The 17088-nt window shown below is 44.5% G+C and overlaps 1 protein-coding gene across 4 annotated transcripts in view; it reads right to left on the minus strand.

Moving 5' to 3' along the window:
- LOC132865041 (butyrophilin subfamily 1 member A1-like) overlaps window positions 1–17088 on the minus strand; it is a 119017-nt gene that overhangs the window by 53244 nt on the left and 48685 nt on the right. The gene's annotated exons all lie outside the window — the stretch shown is intronic.

The following is a 17088-nucleotide window of genomic DNA, read 5'->3' on the forward strand; positions in this document are numbered from 1 at the left end:
AATGTGAAATAGATACACAGTGGAACATTCCGGTAATGGGACTTTTACCTCAAAGCTTTTCACGCCACCTCCCTAAACCTTTTCATAAACCTTGTTCATGTGTTCTGTGTTCCAGTTGAAAATTGACATTTCTTTTTTTTTTCTTTTAATACAAGGGGACTCAAAGACTCTGTAAAACGCAAAGCTGTTTTTTTTTTGTTCTGCAAGGGGCAACAAGCAAATTGCATCTTTCTCCAGGAAACTCATTCTGATGAGTCTGATGTTAAGTTTTGGTCACAACAATGGGGAGATAAAATCTTCTTAAGTCATGGTACAAACCGCTCGGCTGGAGTTGCCATTTGTTTTAACAGATGTCCTGGTAAGATTTTGTGTAACAAGGTGGATAAAGATGGACATTGGATTGCATGTGTTTTGAATATTGATAACATTCTCATTATCTTGATTAACATTTATGGGTATAACAATGATAAAAAAATAGGAATTTGTTGCATCAAATATCAACAGTTATAAGGGAACTTGATACAAAATTTCCCACTGATCATTTGATAGTTGGGGGTGATTTCAATGTAACCCCTGATGAGTGGATGGATAGATGGCCTTCAAAACTCTCAAGGGAACATAGAAACCCTATCATGGAAAGTTTCACTAACGATAACAAATTAATAGATATCTGGAGAACCTTAAACAAAGATGTCAAACAATTTACCTGGCACAAACCCAATGGTCAAATTCGATCTCGTATTGATTACTGGTTGGTCTCAAATTCAATTTCACAATATGTTACAGAGACAACAATCTCTAATTGTCCTTTGAGTGACCATTGTACTATTAATTTAAGACTAAAAAACAGAGTTCAAAACAACAAATTTAAAGATTATTGGAAATTTAATGCCCAGCTGCTGAGAAACGTGGAGTACTGTGACTCAATTAAAACACTAATTGCGGACATCAAAAACAACGACTCTATTAGCACACCGATATCCAAATGGGAATATCTAAAATTTTGCATTAGAAAATTATCAATTGCACTTGGTAAAAAACTAAATAAACAAAGGAAAGAAGAAGAAGCAATTGTGGTTAAAGAACTTATGAAGCTTTATAGCAAGTTGGATTGGACTGAGGAAGAGAAAGTAAGAATTAATAACCTGCAGTCCCAATTGGATGTGATATATGTGAATAAAGCCAAGGGTGCCTATGTGAGGTCCAGAGCCAGATGGATAGAAGGGGGAGAAAAAAATACAGCCTACTGTTGTAATTTAGAAAAACGCAGACAAGAATATAACTCAGTTTGTAGTCTAATAATCAATGGAGAGGAATGCACAGATCCTAAGTGTATTTCAAAGGAAGTCTTTAATTTCTATAGTAACCTTTATAAATCCTCATATTCAGAACAGAAGGTTACATCCTTCTTTGACAAAATTAATAATTTGATTCCGGTAATTGATGATGACTTTAAAGAAATATGTGACAAAGACTTAACTGTGGATGAATTTGATTATGCTATTAAAAATATGGCATCTGACCGCTCACCAGGGCCAGATGGAATAACAACAAATTTCTATAAACATTTTTGGGAAGATATTAAACTCCTATTGTTCCAAGCTTTAATTGAGTGTATAAGTCAAAAAGAACTCATGGAAACAATGAAACGGGGTAATAAAATTGATTCCAAAACCTGGAAAAGATAAGAAAATTTTAAGCAAACTAAGACCTATAACACTTTTAAATACGGACTACAAAATTTTTACAAAAGTCTTGGCAACAAGATTAAAAACAGGTATCTCTAAAATAATTAGCCCAATACAATCAGGATTTTCTTAAAGGAAGGATGATCCATAACAATATTCGTTTGGTTCTGGATCTCATTGATTATAATCACCTAATTAAGGACGATGGTTTTATGTTGTTCCTGGACTTCCACAAGGCATTTGACTCAATTGAACATGCCTTCATTATAAACACCTTTAAACGTTTTGGATTTGGTAATGCATTTCTTGATATGATTGCTATGTTATACACTGATATTAATAGTTGCGTTTCCCTCTCAGAAGGTACATGCTCCAGATTCAGGGTAGACAGAGGCATCAGGCAGGGCTGCAGTATTTCACCTCTTTTATTTATTGTAGCTACAGAATTACTAGCCATAACTGTTATAAACTCAGATATTAAAAGATTAGACATAAACAACCACAAATTAATTATAAGTCAGCTTGCTGATGATACAACAATTTTTCTAAAAAATAAAGAACAAATTCCTTTGGCCTTAGAAACAATAAGGTTTTTCTCTCAAGCTTCCGGTTTGCACCTGAATCTGGAAAAATGTGAACTCATGAGTATCCATAGTTGTTCTGATTCTTTATTGTATGATATACCTATCAAAAATGAGATCAAATATCTAGGAATTTGGATAACTAAATGTGCAGACGTTAGTGAAAAAAGAATATTCAAAATACTTTTGATAAATGCAAAAAAACTTTAAATAATTGGCTGCAAAGGGATTTAACACTGTTTGGTAGAACAATATTAACCAAGGTTGAATCATTATCTAAATTAATCTATCCAGCATACTCCCTAGCTATCCCACCAAGGATTGTAAAAGAAATGAATAGAACACATTTTAACTTCATATGGAAAAATAAACATCACTACATTAGAAATGGAGATTTGATAAAGGACTATGAGGATGGTGGCATAAAAGCAATTGACTTTGAAATTATGAATGGAATGTTAAAGATCAAATGGATCCGGTCCTTCTTAAGAAATGATGATGAGATATGGTTCTCGTTGCCTTCTCTTATTTTCAACAAAGTTGGAGGTATTGAGTTTCTATTAGTATGTGATTTTGAAATATCCAAACTGCCCATAAAACTTTCTCAATTTCACCAACAGGCTCTGTTATATTGGAAAATGATGTTCAAACATAATTTCAGCCCCCATAATGTGCCATTGTGGAATAATAGGGTGATATTGAGTCAGAGGAGGTCTATGTTTATGGAAGACTGGATGGCAAAACAAATTTGGTCTGTTATGCATATTTTGGATGGAAATGGAAACATACTTGAGCTAAATTATTTTAATGCTAAATATAGTACGAGTTGCTCCAGTGAGACCTATAGGAAAGTCACACAGAATATCCCAAGAGCTTTTATCCATTTGATTAAGAATAATATTTGGAACATACCAACTCCAAATTTACACAAAGTAAAGATAGATGATCTGGATTTAGTCAACGAAAAATGTAACAATAAATTTTTAAGGCAGTACACTTTATATCCAAGTATAACAAAAAGCTCACTCATTCTGAAAGATTATAACAATTCTGATATATTATCTATTCAAACAAGATACTTAAAATTCCCAATTTCCCCAAAATGTAAAGTAGTTCATTTTAAAACTATAAATAACATTTATCCCTCAAATGAATTTATAAAAAGATTTAAATTTAATGTAGCAAACTGTTATATTTGTAAAACAGATATGGAAATGACAGAGCACCTGTTTTACAAATGTGAAATTGTCCAAAGTCTGTGGAAATCTCTCCATGATTTAATATCATCCAGCTCCAGAAATATTGACTCCTGGTCCTTTCAAAATATTCAAATGGGAGTAATCCTTAAAGATAAGAAAACTGAGTTTTTGGTGAATAATCTCATTATTTTTACAAAATATTACATACACAAATGTCGATATGCTAAATCCACCCCCCCCATGGCCTGCTCTTAAGAATGAACTGTCCTTGTTACAAATATGTCTGAAATATATAAACAATCCCCATGCAAATATACTGTACACATTCATAGCAGAAGTTAACCTTTCTGTGGCAGCGGGGGCGTGGTCTAGCATCGGTCTGTGACAGGAGGGCGGAGTCGGGGAAGTTAAGTGGCAGAATCACTACACCTGTTGTTAATTAATGTGTTTGTGTGTCTTCCCAGTGACCGCGCCCTATTTAAGGAGAGAGAGCAAGAGCAGAGGGGGCTCTCTCTCTACAACCAGATGGCTGATGTGTGTGTGTCTGTCTGTGTGTCTCTCTCTCTGTGTGTCTGTCTGTCTGAGTGTGTGGGAACATATATTTAACGCTGAAAAGCTGAATAAAAGAGAGTTTGTGAAATCAGTTCTGTCCTGCCATCCTTCTGTGCTCCACCCACCTACATGGACTGCTACAGTGGTGCCGAAACCCGGGACCCGAGCACAGAAGACAACAGCCCCATGGAGTCCTCCACCTTCGCCGACCTGATCCACGCCCTCGCCACGGCCCAACAGAGCCAGTACCAGGCGCTGCTCGCCCTCCGAAAGGAGCAAGAACAACGGTTCGAGGCCCTGGTGCTGGCGCAACAGGAAGATCGTCGGGCGTTCCGGCACCTCCTCGCGTCGGTGGGGTCCACCATCTCCACCGCCGCGGACCCTTCCCCCCTCACCCTCACGAAGATGGGCCCACAGGATGACCCCAAGGCATTCTTCACGCTTATTGAGCAGGTAGCAGAGACCTCAGGGTGGCCGGTGGAACAGTGCGCAGCGCGCCTCCTCCCCCTGCTAACGGGAGAGGCACAGCTGGCTGTGCTACAGCTCCCCGCCGACTGCCGGCTGGCCTACGCGGACCTTCACCGGGCCGTCCTCCAGTGGGTGGGACGCACCCCGGAGCAACAACATCAGCGTTTCCGCGCTCTGTGCTTGGAGGAAGTCGGCCGGCCGTTTGCGTTTGGCCAGCAACTCCGGGATGCCTGCTGGCAGTGGTTGAGGGCCGACAGTTGCGACGCCGAGGGACTCATCGACCAGGTGGTACTGGAACAGTTCGTCGCGCATTTACCAGCAGGAACCGCAGAGTGGGTCCAGTGCCACCGCCCGGCATCGCTGGATCAGGTAATCGAGCTGGCGGAGGATTATCTGGCGGCTGTCCTGGCGGCAGGACAGCAGATGGCATCTTCTCTTCTCTCCTCTTCTCTCTCTCTCTCCCCCTCCTCCTGTGTCCCGTCCTCTCCCCGTTACCCCACCGCGGAGGCGGGGGCCGGCACCACCCCAGCCGGCCCGCCGCACCTGCGGTGCCCTCCCGTTTCTCCCTTCTGTGTCTGTCTCTCCCCCACCTCAGGTGAGTGAGCCCCAGATCACCAGTGCAGAGGGAAAGCCCGGGCCGGTTTGCTGGCGCTGCGGGGAGCCGGGCCACCTTCAACAGCAGTGCATGGCGATGGAGGTGGGCGCGGTGGTTCGGATCCCCAACGCGCCAGAGGCCGCCCTCGATCAGGCCGGAGTGTATCGCATACCGGTGAGTATCCAAGGGACTACATATCAGGCGTTGGTGGATTCTGGTTGTCATCAGTCCTCAATTCGCCAAAGCCTAGTTCAAGACGAGGCATTGGGGGGAGCACAAGGGGTGAAGGTGTTGTGTGTGCACGGGGATGTTCACTGCTACCCTTTGGTGTCGGTCCACATTATTTTCAGAGGGGAGAAATTTATAGTGAAGGTGGCGGTTAATCCTCACCTTACCCACTCTTTAATTTTGGGGACTGATTGACCAGGATTTCGGGGTTTAATGACACGCCTAGTAAAGAGTGGGTCCTGCCATTTGACAGGGGGAGGTCCCGGTGTCGCTTTGGCGGGAGCAGCTGTCACAGAGCCGTCTACGTCATCTCCGCGTCAGAGTGAGGAGCCGCCGGCTCCTCCTCTCTCTATTGGGGAATCCCTCGCGGGTTTCCCATTAGAGCAGTCGCGAGACGAGACTCTGCGGCATGCATTTGACCAAGTGAGAGTAATTGATGGTCAAACGCTCCAGCCGAATGCCACCCCGTCCTTCCCCTACTTCGCGATTATGAAGGATAGATTATACCGAGTGACGCAGGACACTCAAACTAAAGAGCGAGTCACGCAGCTTTTAATTCCGAAGAGCCGCCGGGAATTGGTATTCCAGGCGGCTCACTTTAATCCCATGGCTGGACACTTAGGGCAGGATAAAACACTAGCCCGAATAATGGCCCGGTTCTATTGGCTGGGGATTCGCGGCGATGTCCGTAGGTGGTGTACGGCGTGCCGCGAATGCCAGTTAGTAAATCCAGCGGCCATTCCAAAAGCGCCTTTGCGCCCTCTACCATTAATCGAGACCCCGTTCAAAAGAATTGGAATGGATCTCGTCGGGCCATTAGATCGGTCAGCATGAGGGTACCGCTTTATATTAGTTCTGGTGGACTATGCAACGCGATACCCGGAAGCCGTGCCTCTTCGCAATATATCTCAGCACGCAGTATTGCGGAGGCGCTCTTCCGCGTCATCTCCCGAGTTGGAATCCCGAAAGAGATTCTGACTGATCAAGGCACCTCGTTTATGTCACGAACACTGAACGAACTGTATGGGTTATTAGGTATTAAGCCAATCCGCACCAGTGTGTATCACCCACAAACGGATGGTTTAGTGGAACGGTTTAATAGCACCCTTAAAAACATAATTAAAAAATTTGTAAGTGAGGACGCGCGTAACTGGGATAAATGGCTCAAACCCTTGCTCTTTGCAGTGCGAGAGGTCCCCCAAGCCTCCACGGGGTTCACCCCATTTGAATTATTATATGGGCGTAAGCTGCACGGCATTTTAGACATGCTGCGAGAAAATTGGGAGGAGGGACCTTCACCAAGCAAAATGAAATTCAATACGTTATTGACCTGCGCGCAAAACTCCACACACTCACACACCTAACCCAGGAGAATTTGCGGCAGGCCCAAGAACGGCAAACCCGCCTGTACGACAAGGGTACACGCCTTAGAGAGTTTGCACCGGGAGAGAAAGTACTCGTACTGTTGCCCACATCGAGCTCTAAATTAGTCGCCAAGTGGCAAGGACCCTTTGAGGTCACGCGGCGAGTCGGGGACGTCGACTATGAGGTGAAGCGAATGGACAGGGGTGGGCACTACAGATTTACCACCTCAACCTACTCAAACTCTGGAACGAGGAGATCCCCGTGGCGTTGGTGTCGGTGGTTCCGGAGAAGGCGGAGCTGGGGCCGGAGGTTCAAAAAGGAACATTAGCATCACGTCCCTCTCCGGTCCCCTGTGGAGACCACCTCTCCCTGACCCAACTCGCGGAGGTTGCCCAGTTGCAGACCGAGTTTTCGGACGTGTTCTCACCCCTGCCCGGCCGCACTAACCTCATAGAGCACCACATTGAGATGGCCCCGGGGGTGGTAGTGCGTAGCCGCCCTTACAGGTTACCCGAACACAAGAAAAAAGTGGTTTGGGAAGAACTCGAGGCCATGCTCGAAATGGGCATCGTCGAGGAGTCCCACAGTGACTGGAGCAGCCCGGTGGTCTTGGTACCCAAGGCCGACGGGTCGGTCCGGTTCTGTGTGGACTATAGAAAAGTCAACGCGGTGTCTAAATTCGATGCGTACCCAATGCCTCGTATTGATGAGTTGCTCGATCGGCTAGGCACGGCTCGTTTTTACTCGACACTGGATTTAACAAAGGGTTATTGGCAGATCCCCTTGACTCCATTATCCCATGAAAAAACGGCCTTTTCCACACCGTTCGGCTTACACCAATTCGTCACACTTTGTTTGGGGCTGTTTGGGGCGCCCGCTATGTTTCAGCAGCTGATGGACAGGGTCCTCCGCCCCCACGCCACCTATGCGGCCGCGTACTTAGACAATATCATTATTTCTAGTAATGACTGGCCGCGGCACCTACAATGCCTGAGGGCCGTCCTTAGGTCGCTGAGGCGGGCGGGTCTCACGGCCAACCCGAAGAAGTGTGCGATTGGGTGGGTGGAAGTATGGTATCTGGGCTTCCACTTGGGCAATGGGCAGGTGCTTCCCCAAATTAACAAGACTGCAGCGATTGCGGCCTGCCCGAGGCCCAAGACCAAAAAGGGGGTGAGACAGTTCCTGGGACTGGCTGGCTATTATCGTAGGTTTATACCTAATTATTCAGACGTCACCAGCCCGCTGACTGATCTGACCAAAAAGGGGGCACCAGATCCGGTCCAGTGGACGGAGCAATGCCGGCGGGCTTTTTCTAAGGTTAAGGCTGCACTGTGTGGGGGGGCCACTTTTACACTCCTCTGACTTTTCTCTCCCCTTTATGTTGCAGATGGATGCGTCGGACAGAGGGCTGGGGGCCGTTTTGTCCCAGCAGATGGAGGGGGAGGATCACCCCGTCTTGTACATTAGTCGCAAGCTGTTGGTGCGTGAGGGGTGCTACAGTACCATCGAGAAGGAGTGCCTGGCAATCAAGTGGGTGGTCCTCGCCCTCCGGTACTACCTGCTGGGACGCCCTTTCACCCTCTGTTCAAACCACGCGCCCCTCCAGTGGCTCCACCGCATGAAGGATGCCAATGCGCAGATCACCCGTTGGTATCTGGCACTCCAACCCTTTAACTGCAAGGTGATCCACAGGCTGGGGGCGCAGATGGTCGTGGCGGACTTCCTCTCCCGTCGGGGGGGAGTCGGCTGCGGGCCGGACGGCTACCCGGCCTGAGTCGGGCAGTGGGGGTATGTGGCAGCGGGGGCGTGGTCTAGCATCGGTCTGTGACAGGAGGGCGGAGTCGGGGAAGTTAAGTGGCAGAATCACTACACCTGTTGTTAATTAATATGTGTTTGTGTGTCTTCCCAGTGACCGCGCCCTATTTAAGGAGAGAGAGCGAGAGCAGAGGGGGCTCTCTCTCCACAACCAGACGGCTGATGTGTGTGCGTGTGAGAGTGTGTGGGAACATATACTATTTAAAACTGAAAAGCTGAATAAAAGAGTTTGTGAAATCAGCAGCCGGTTTCACTAAGTTAGACTATGACTTTAACTTAGACAGCGGGTATAGTTGGGCTTAGCATAGACGTCTAACAAATACTGTTGCACAAAGCAGTTAAGACGCCGACGATCTTAAGTCGTACTATGCTGCAAAGGATTGTGGGTATTTTAAGACTCTTTTCAAAACAAAAAAATGGCGGACAGTGGTCGTTCAGTGCCATTTAGCTACTCGGAAAATCTGGCTATATTAGAGGAATTTAATTCCTACAAAGACGTTTTATTAAGCAAATTCATTAAAGAATGTAGCAATAAGAAAAAACATGAAGTGTGGGAAAAAATAACGTCGTCTGTGAATAGCGTTAATCCATCTGCGAGAAGAGATGTTGCTGCCGTGTGTAAAAACACCCCCACTGGAGGAGGGGGTTTGAAGAAACTAAAAGTAACCACCGAAATGGTCATCAACATTTATGGCGACGAGTCACCCTTATTCTAAGGAGTGAAAGGAGGAAAGGAGAGCGGAGTAACCGGCTTCGCCAGACCCAGCAGCAACTCCCTTAGCAACGTTGCTAGCAACGTTGAAGCTGAGGCTCCTTCACCCTCGGAGTTGTCATCACCCAGTACCTGCGCGGATCCGGGAGTCTAACACCATTTGCCAAAGTTAACTTAAGGTAACTTTTTCACGGTCTTTTGTTGATAATCCCCTTGCATAGCTTGACAGGCTGTTTAACTCCGCCATACTTCCGCTGCCAAGCTGCGTGCGCAACCCTCTACGTGGCCTCTCGAGCTGAGATCCTGGCAGTTGTTCCCTTAGAAGACCATGTGGTCGATCCTCATGGTCGGCTCGCCATCTTAGATTCTTCACAGTGGTATGAAAATACCATGCAACCAACCCAACAAAAAACCTGACCTGTTTATGCAACAGGTTATACATAAACATTAATTCGCAGCATAAAACTGTCAAATTCAGATACATTACAAACTGATGAGACATCGGGTTTCATTACCTAACTGTTCACCATTAGGCCTACAGCTGCTGGAACACTGGTTCATTCTCGTATACAATACTCCAAATGAACAGAAAACAAGAAAATGAAATGACATGAACTGACCAAATCCGTTCAACAACTTTTCCACGGCAAGTTCGGAAGGTTTGCACATGAAAGTGAGGATAATTGGCAAGATATCGGTTTAACCAGTCTAGCTTAAGTTTGTTTAATAATCTGTTTTTAATTCAAAGGTTTGTCTTATATTCATCCAAGTATTATGTATTTTAAAACACGATTCGAGCGCCGAAGAACTTTCTTGCATCTCCTGTTTTTAGCTGCTTCATTCAATTGAAAGAAAAAAAACGGACTTCCGGTGTAGCGACTAATGGAGTAGGATGCGTTTCTCCGAGCTCCTGCAGCAACCTTTAAAAAAAACTATTTTAGGTACACCTTTTGTATCTTTTTTCAGTGTGTGTGTTCTCCACCATCATAATTTTAATTTAACGCCGTCTTTTTGCCGATCAAAATGCCTCCAAAGCCTAAAGTATCTGTACAACCACCGCGGCCTGCTTCGCACGTTGCATCCCTGCCCCGTAGTGATTCCCCTTCTGGCTTGGCCAAAGCCGCAGGCGGCGCTGCTTTCCACGATTTTAAGGCCGAGCTGCTCTCGTTACTCCGTGTTGAGATGTTGGCTATTTTTAAAGCTGAGCTTCAGGCTGCCTTGACCGAAAACTTGTCAAATATCAAGACTGAGCTACAGGCAGTGAAGTCTGAATTATCTAGTAGCATTACAAACATCCAGTCTGATGTGTGCACTCTGAAGACTACCGTAGGTGAAATGGAGACATCGCTGTCCTCCTGTGCCGGCGACATTACTACCTTACAGGCTAAACTGGAGCATCTGACAACTGAACTGACGAGATTGGACAATAAATGCGAGGATTTGGAGGTGAGATCGCGGCGCAATAACATACGGCTAGTGGGCATTCCCGAAGATTTTTCCACCTTTTTTACTGCTACAGCTGTTTCCTCTCTGCTCAAGGAGGCTTTTAAGCTTGAGAAGGAGCCTCTCGTGGACCGCGCTCATCGTACTCTCCAGCCGAAGCCCGGAGAACGCCCGCGCCCCATAATCACTCATTTGCACTACTATACAGACTGTGTGGACATACTGCGCCGAGCCAGGACTCAGCAACGGATCAAGATTGGAGACATGAGTTTTTCTGTCTTCTCCGACCACACTCCGAGGACGGCCCGTGCCCGAGCCTCCTTTAATGAGGTCCGACGCCGACTCCGCGAAATACCGGGGATTCGCTTTGGTTTGCTGTACCCGGCGCGCCTCCGGGTCACTCATAACGGTGCAGAGAAGGAGTTTAAATCACCAGAAGAGGCCAGTGCATTCATCAGGTCGCTCAATAGTGAGAGAACCGAGAAATGATACACAACCTTGAGGAAGCCGTGTCAGTTAATATTGCAGGGTTCCCGCGGGGTCTAAAAAAGTCTAAAATTCAGAAAGTTAAATTTTAGGCCTTAAAATGTCTAAAAAACACACATTTTCATCCCAGGCCTAAAATTCTTACATCCGCTCAGTCCGTTCCTAGAAGTGCCTGCAAAACATTAATAAAAAATGTGTCGGTTGCGTTGTTGTCTGCCTGCTAAAAAACTTCAATTACCGATGATCGCGGCAAGTATGCAACGGTCCAGTTTGTCCACTACGCCTACCGTAGTTCTACCTTCTAAGTTCCCGCCGAGTTTATGCAGTCTGTGGCCAGGGGCGCAGATAGGAATTTTGAACTGGGGGGGACTGAGCTGTCAGCAAATGATTCCATTTTGTGTGTGTATACACACACACACACACACACACACACACACACACACACACACACACTACCGTTCAAAAGTTTGGGGTCACTTTGAAATGTCCTTATTTTTGAAAAAAAAGCACTGTTCTTTTCAATGAAGATCACTTTAAACTAATCAGAAATACACTCTATACATTGCTAATGTGGTAAATGACTATTCTAGCTGCAAATGTCTGGTTTTTGGTGCAATATCTCCATAGGTGTATAGAGGCCCATTTCCAGCAACTCTCACTCCAGTGTTCTAATGGTACAATGTGTTTGCTCATTGCCTCAGAAGGCTAATGGATGATTAGAAAACCCTTGTACAATCATGTTAGCACAGCTGAAAACAGTTTAGCTCTTTAGAGAAGCTATAAAACTGACCTTCCTTTGAGCAGATTGAGTTTCTGGAGCATCACATTTGTGGGGTCGATTAAATGCTCAAAATGGCCAGAAAAATGTCTTGACTATATTTTCTATTCATTTTACAACTTATGGTGGTAAATAAAAGTGTGACATAACATTTTAACATAGCCTATGGAAATCCAAAGTTTGCACATTATCATCATGCACAGAAACTGCAAAACTAGTTTTAAAACCGCTAAGTTCCAACTGTTAAACCTAGCGAGAGGCTGGGCTGTGTGTGTAAAGTGTAAACCAGTGCATCCTGACTTTTTAACTATGCCTGTGTGTTGCGTGAGCGGCAGTCAGTCAACAACTCTTCGCAAAGTTTCCTTATGAAACAATATGCTCGCTGAAATTATGGCAGGGAACGCCAGATTAAACATTAAAACTGCCTTCTGAGCACTGTATCTACAGGCTACCACCAAAAGAAGGAGGCTACCAGAAAGGCTTCTCTACTCCGTACGATTTTACTTTCACTACGACATTACTTTGAACAGACTATCAAAAAATTGCAAGGTGATATGATAAAGTAAGGCACAGTTTACTTACAGTCTTTTTTTTTGAAAAAAAAACGATGCAATCGTTTTCTGCCTTTTGGCACCCTTCATCATGCCGTGTTGGGGTCCTGAACTAGGAGGCGCTGTCCCCGATATGCCTGTCAAACTTGTGGGTAACCATAACTATGTCTGTACTGCTGTGCACCTCAATAAATCGAATGGTAATTAGTCTTTTGATTTTTCCGTGAGGTTTGCCTTATGCAAAGAAAGACAGCATAGACATTTTTTCCTCCCTATAAGTGGGGGGGACCGAACGAGGTAAATTTAAATCTGGGTGGGACGAATCCCCCCCGTCCCCCCCTCTATCTGCGCCCGTGTCTGTGGCAGTCAGAGAAGGTTAGCGGTTGTGTTGGCAGTGCAATGAAGAGTGTGGATAGCACGTCGAATAATAGTGACTAAAGAGGTTCACATACCTTTGCCACTCACAGATATGTAATATTGGATCATTTTCCTCAATAAATAAATGACCAAGTATAATATTTTTGTCTCATTTGTTTAACTGGGTTCTCTTTATCTACTTTTAGGACTTACGTGAAAATCTGTTGTTTTAGGTCATATTTATGCAGAAATATAGAAAATTCTAAAGGGTTCACAAACTTTCAAGCACCGCTGTAGGTATGAAAAACGAGAACGTTCTGCGAGCAATAGGCTGAAGCACACTATCGCTAAAAGGAGCTGTGTTGGGCTGGAACGGTGGGTTAAATAGCCGCTCACATTAGCGCGGAGAGCGTTCACACTGTCAGCGGTCTCAAAAGTAGCTGGTCACCAGCGGCAAATCGCCATCTGTGGCTTGTTATGCCGCCGGCTATTGTCAGTCAAGTCACAAAATTTAATATTAAATATTTCTGACGGCAAAAAAAGGTGAACGTAAATTACATCCACTATGTCATGCATGTCCGTTGCCGCGTCAACTTTGTTTACATCCTCGACATGAGTGCAGCCATTAGCTGTGTTGCCAGATTGGGCGGTTTCCCGCCCAATTGGGCAGTTTTAAGTGCATTTTGGCGGGTTTTGAACATATTTTGGGCTGTAAAACGTCAGCAGTATCTGGCAATATATATATCACACACACATTATCTCTAGCCGCTTTATCCTTCTACAGGGTCGCAGGCAAGCTGGAGCCTATCCCAGCTGACTACGGGCGAAAGGCGGGGTACACCCTGGACAAGTCGCCAGGTCATCACAGGGCTGACACATAGACACAGACAACCATTCACACTCACATTCACACCTACGGTCAATTTAGAGTCACCAGTTAACCTAACCTGCATGTCTTTGGACTGTGGGGGAAACCGGAGCACCCGGAGGAAACCCACGCGGACACGGGGAGAACATGCAAACTCCACACAGAAAGGCCCTCGCCGGCCCCGGGGCTCGAACCCAGGACCTTCTTGCTGTGAGGCGACAGCGCTAACCACTTCACATATATATATATATATATATATATATATATATATATATATATATATATATATAAAATATTTTTTTTTACTTAATACAGGAAATTAATGGATGCCAACGTTTTTGCCAAAATGGTATTTTATTTTCCATTGTTTAGGCAGCTTCAGCATCATACTGTGAGATTCTGTTCAAATTGTTTTTTTCTTCTATGAAGCCTGAGCCGGTGGTGTAGTGGTTAGCACTGTCGCCTCACAGCAAGAAGGTCCTGGGTTCAAGCCCCGGGGCTGGCGAGGGCCTTTCTGTGTGGAGTTTGCATGTTCTCCCCGTGTCTGCGTGGGTTTCCTCCGGGTGCTCCGGTTTCCCCCACAGTCCAAAGACATGCAGGTTAGGTTAACTGGTGACTCTAAATTGACCGTAGGTATGAATGGTTGTCTGTGTCTGTGTCAGCCCTGTGATGACCTGGCGACTTGTCCAGGGTGTACCCCGCCTGTCGCCCGTAGTCAGCTGGGATAGGCTCCAGCTTGCCTGCGACCCTGTAGAAGGATAAAGCGGCTAGAGATAATGAGATGAGATGAGTTTATAATTATTGTTTAATTTAGTCTTCAGGAGAGACTGCCTGCACACAGTACTAGTTTTTTTTTTCTTACATGAAAGCTGAGGCATTTATATTATATTTTAAGTAACTTCATGTTGTGCTGTGAGGTTCTCTGCACTTTAACTTTTGAACCAACAGGTGTATTTGGATAAGTAAAGTCTATTTTTCTGCATTTTTGTAGTCCTGGTAATCTTTTATATTGGTAAAGTTGTTTATAGGACCATTTCTCAGTGTCTGTTTTTTTTAATCAATAGTTTTTCAGTAATAACTTAATATTTAACATATCACTCAATTTTAAACGACCCCCCCCCCCCCCCCCCCCATGGGCTGCCCCCATAGTCTCCAAAATTTCTGTGGGAAACACTGGCGTGCGTAACAACGCTAATCAAGCTTAAGCTAGACGACCCGCCTGAAATACCCGTCCCCGGTAAATGTTATCCCAATTTTAGACGACCTGTTCCAAACCATCCCGCCCCATGAAAAATTCGTACTTGCATATCTCTCTCTCTCTCTCTCTCTCTCTCTCATTCATATATATATATATATATATATATATATATATATATATATATATATATATATATATATAATCTCATCTCATTATCTCTAGCCGCTTTATCCTTCTACAGGGTCGCAGGCAAGCTGGAGCCTATCCCAGCTGACTATGGGCGAAAGGCGGGGTACACCCTGGACAAGTCGCCAGGTCATCGCAGGGCTATATATATATATATATAATCTCCCCCTGCACGCTTTGCGTGCATTATGTATGCCGCTGGCAGACATTTTACCATTTTGCACCCTGCTGTAAATTATTTGTACCCTGCTATTCTCCCAAACTTTGAAGCCCCTGCACTGTAGACAATCTTAGCGTGCACATTACATGTCGTCAACGTTACCATGACAACATGGAGCGCATGAGTCCAGTCAGCGTATTCAGCTTTCTAACAGTGCTCTTTTTTTTTTTTAATATATTATTCTCTCCCCAATGTTGTGTCTTTCCTGGCTTTATTATTTAGTATTTATTCATTTTGCATTCATATTTTGCAATGATTTTACACCTCTGTCTCAAATGGCCCCTGTTTGCTCCACTACTGCTTAAAAACCTGCTGTCTCCCTTGTATACCTCTCGCAAGGTATGACTTGATTTCATTGGTAAATCGCTGCCGCCTTGCGCGAGTTTGCTGTTTAACTGGAAGCAAGTGTGCTACGGGGCTACTACGTATGTTTTAACTATTAGTTTTAAAAGATGTGCATGCATTTTTACTGTTAATGTGGTTGAAATGGTTGCTACAGCAAGTGGAGGTCTGCGATGCTGTGGTTTGCAGCATGGGGTTCACATGAGCAATCAAGAAAGTCATCATCTGACAACAGTGCATTATATAATAACGCTGTTTTATTACCAGAACACCACTAACCAAAAGTTTAAATGAGTTCTGTTGCAGTTAGGGGAAAAAACCAAACCCCTACAGACTGCATTTACTGCACAAATGCCCTTTATCACTCTATTGTCTTGTACTTTTGTTGCTATGTGACATAATGTACTAATGTTGTACTAATGTTGCCATATGACATAAATAAGCACACAATCAGTTTGTATCCCTGATAGTCAGTTTACCAATACAAATGACTTTGTTTTGAGAATTGAACTCGATTGTCTTTTTTTGGGAAGGGTGGGGGTAGGGCAGGTTGTAATGCTTCATGTTGATCTAAAAAAAATTTTCATAATGGTCTTAAAAAGTCTAAAAAAAGGTCTAAAATTTAACTTACTGAATCCTGCAAGAACCCTGTATTGACAGTTATTACTTTATTTCATTTGTTTCCTCTTTTCTTTACTATTCTCATATACGCACACTGTGGTTTTCAGTTTTCACTTCAACTTGGACTTGATTGGTTGTACCGTTCTGTCAAATGTTGCTAGGCCTGCAGGAGCTCAATCCGAAGCTCGATAGTCATGCTTAAAGCCATAAGTTTTTGTTTTGGGGATCTGACTCCTTGTGGAGTTAGCACTGGGTTCTCCATCGTTTGGGGATGGGGTCATTGTAAGTGCAATGGGGTGGGGTGGGGGGTTCAATCTAAGTGTGGTGGTTTTTTTTGCTTTTGGTTTTTTTGTGTTTTTTTGCATTTTTCCCCCTCTTTTCCTTCCTTCCTTCCTTGGGGGTCCGCATTCACTCTATTTCTATCTCTAGGAACTTAACATATGTCCACCAATGCTAGTACTTCTGATATTCCACATATTGGGTCCTCTGTGAGCTGGAATATTAAAGGCATGGGGAGTCCAATTAAGAGATCAAGGATATTTGCTCATTTGAAACGTCTTAAAGCTGACCTAGTGTTTCTGCAGGAAACCCACATGCGCATCAAAGATCAGTTCAGACTTAAATGTTCCTGGGTTTCCGAGGTGTTTCACTCTAATTTCAACTCTAAAGCCAGGGGGGTTGCTATTTTAATTGGTAAGTCAATTCAGTTTTCAGCTTCTAAGGTGATATCAGACAAAAACGGCAGATACTTAATTGTTACAGGCACACTATTTCATACTCCCGTTTTATTAGTTAACATATATGCCCCCAATTTTGATGATCCACACTTTATGAA

This window comes from Neoarius graeffei, chromosome 1, assembly GCF_027579695.1.
Source record: "Neoarius graeffei isolate fNeoGra1 chromosome 1, fNeoGra1.pri, whole genome shotgun sequence".
NCBI lineage: Eukaryota > Metazoa > Chordata > Actinopteri > Siluriformes > Ariidae > Neoarius > Neoarius graeffei.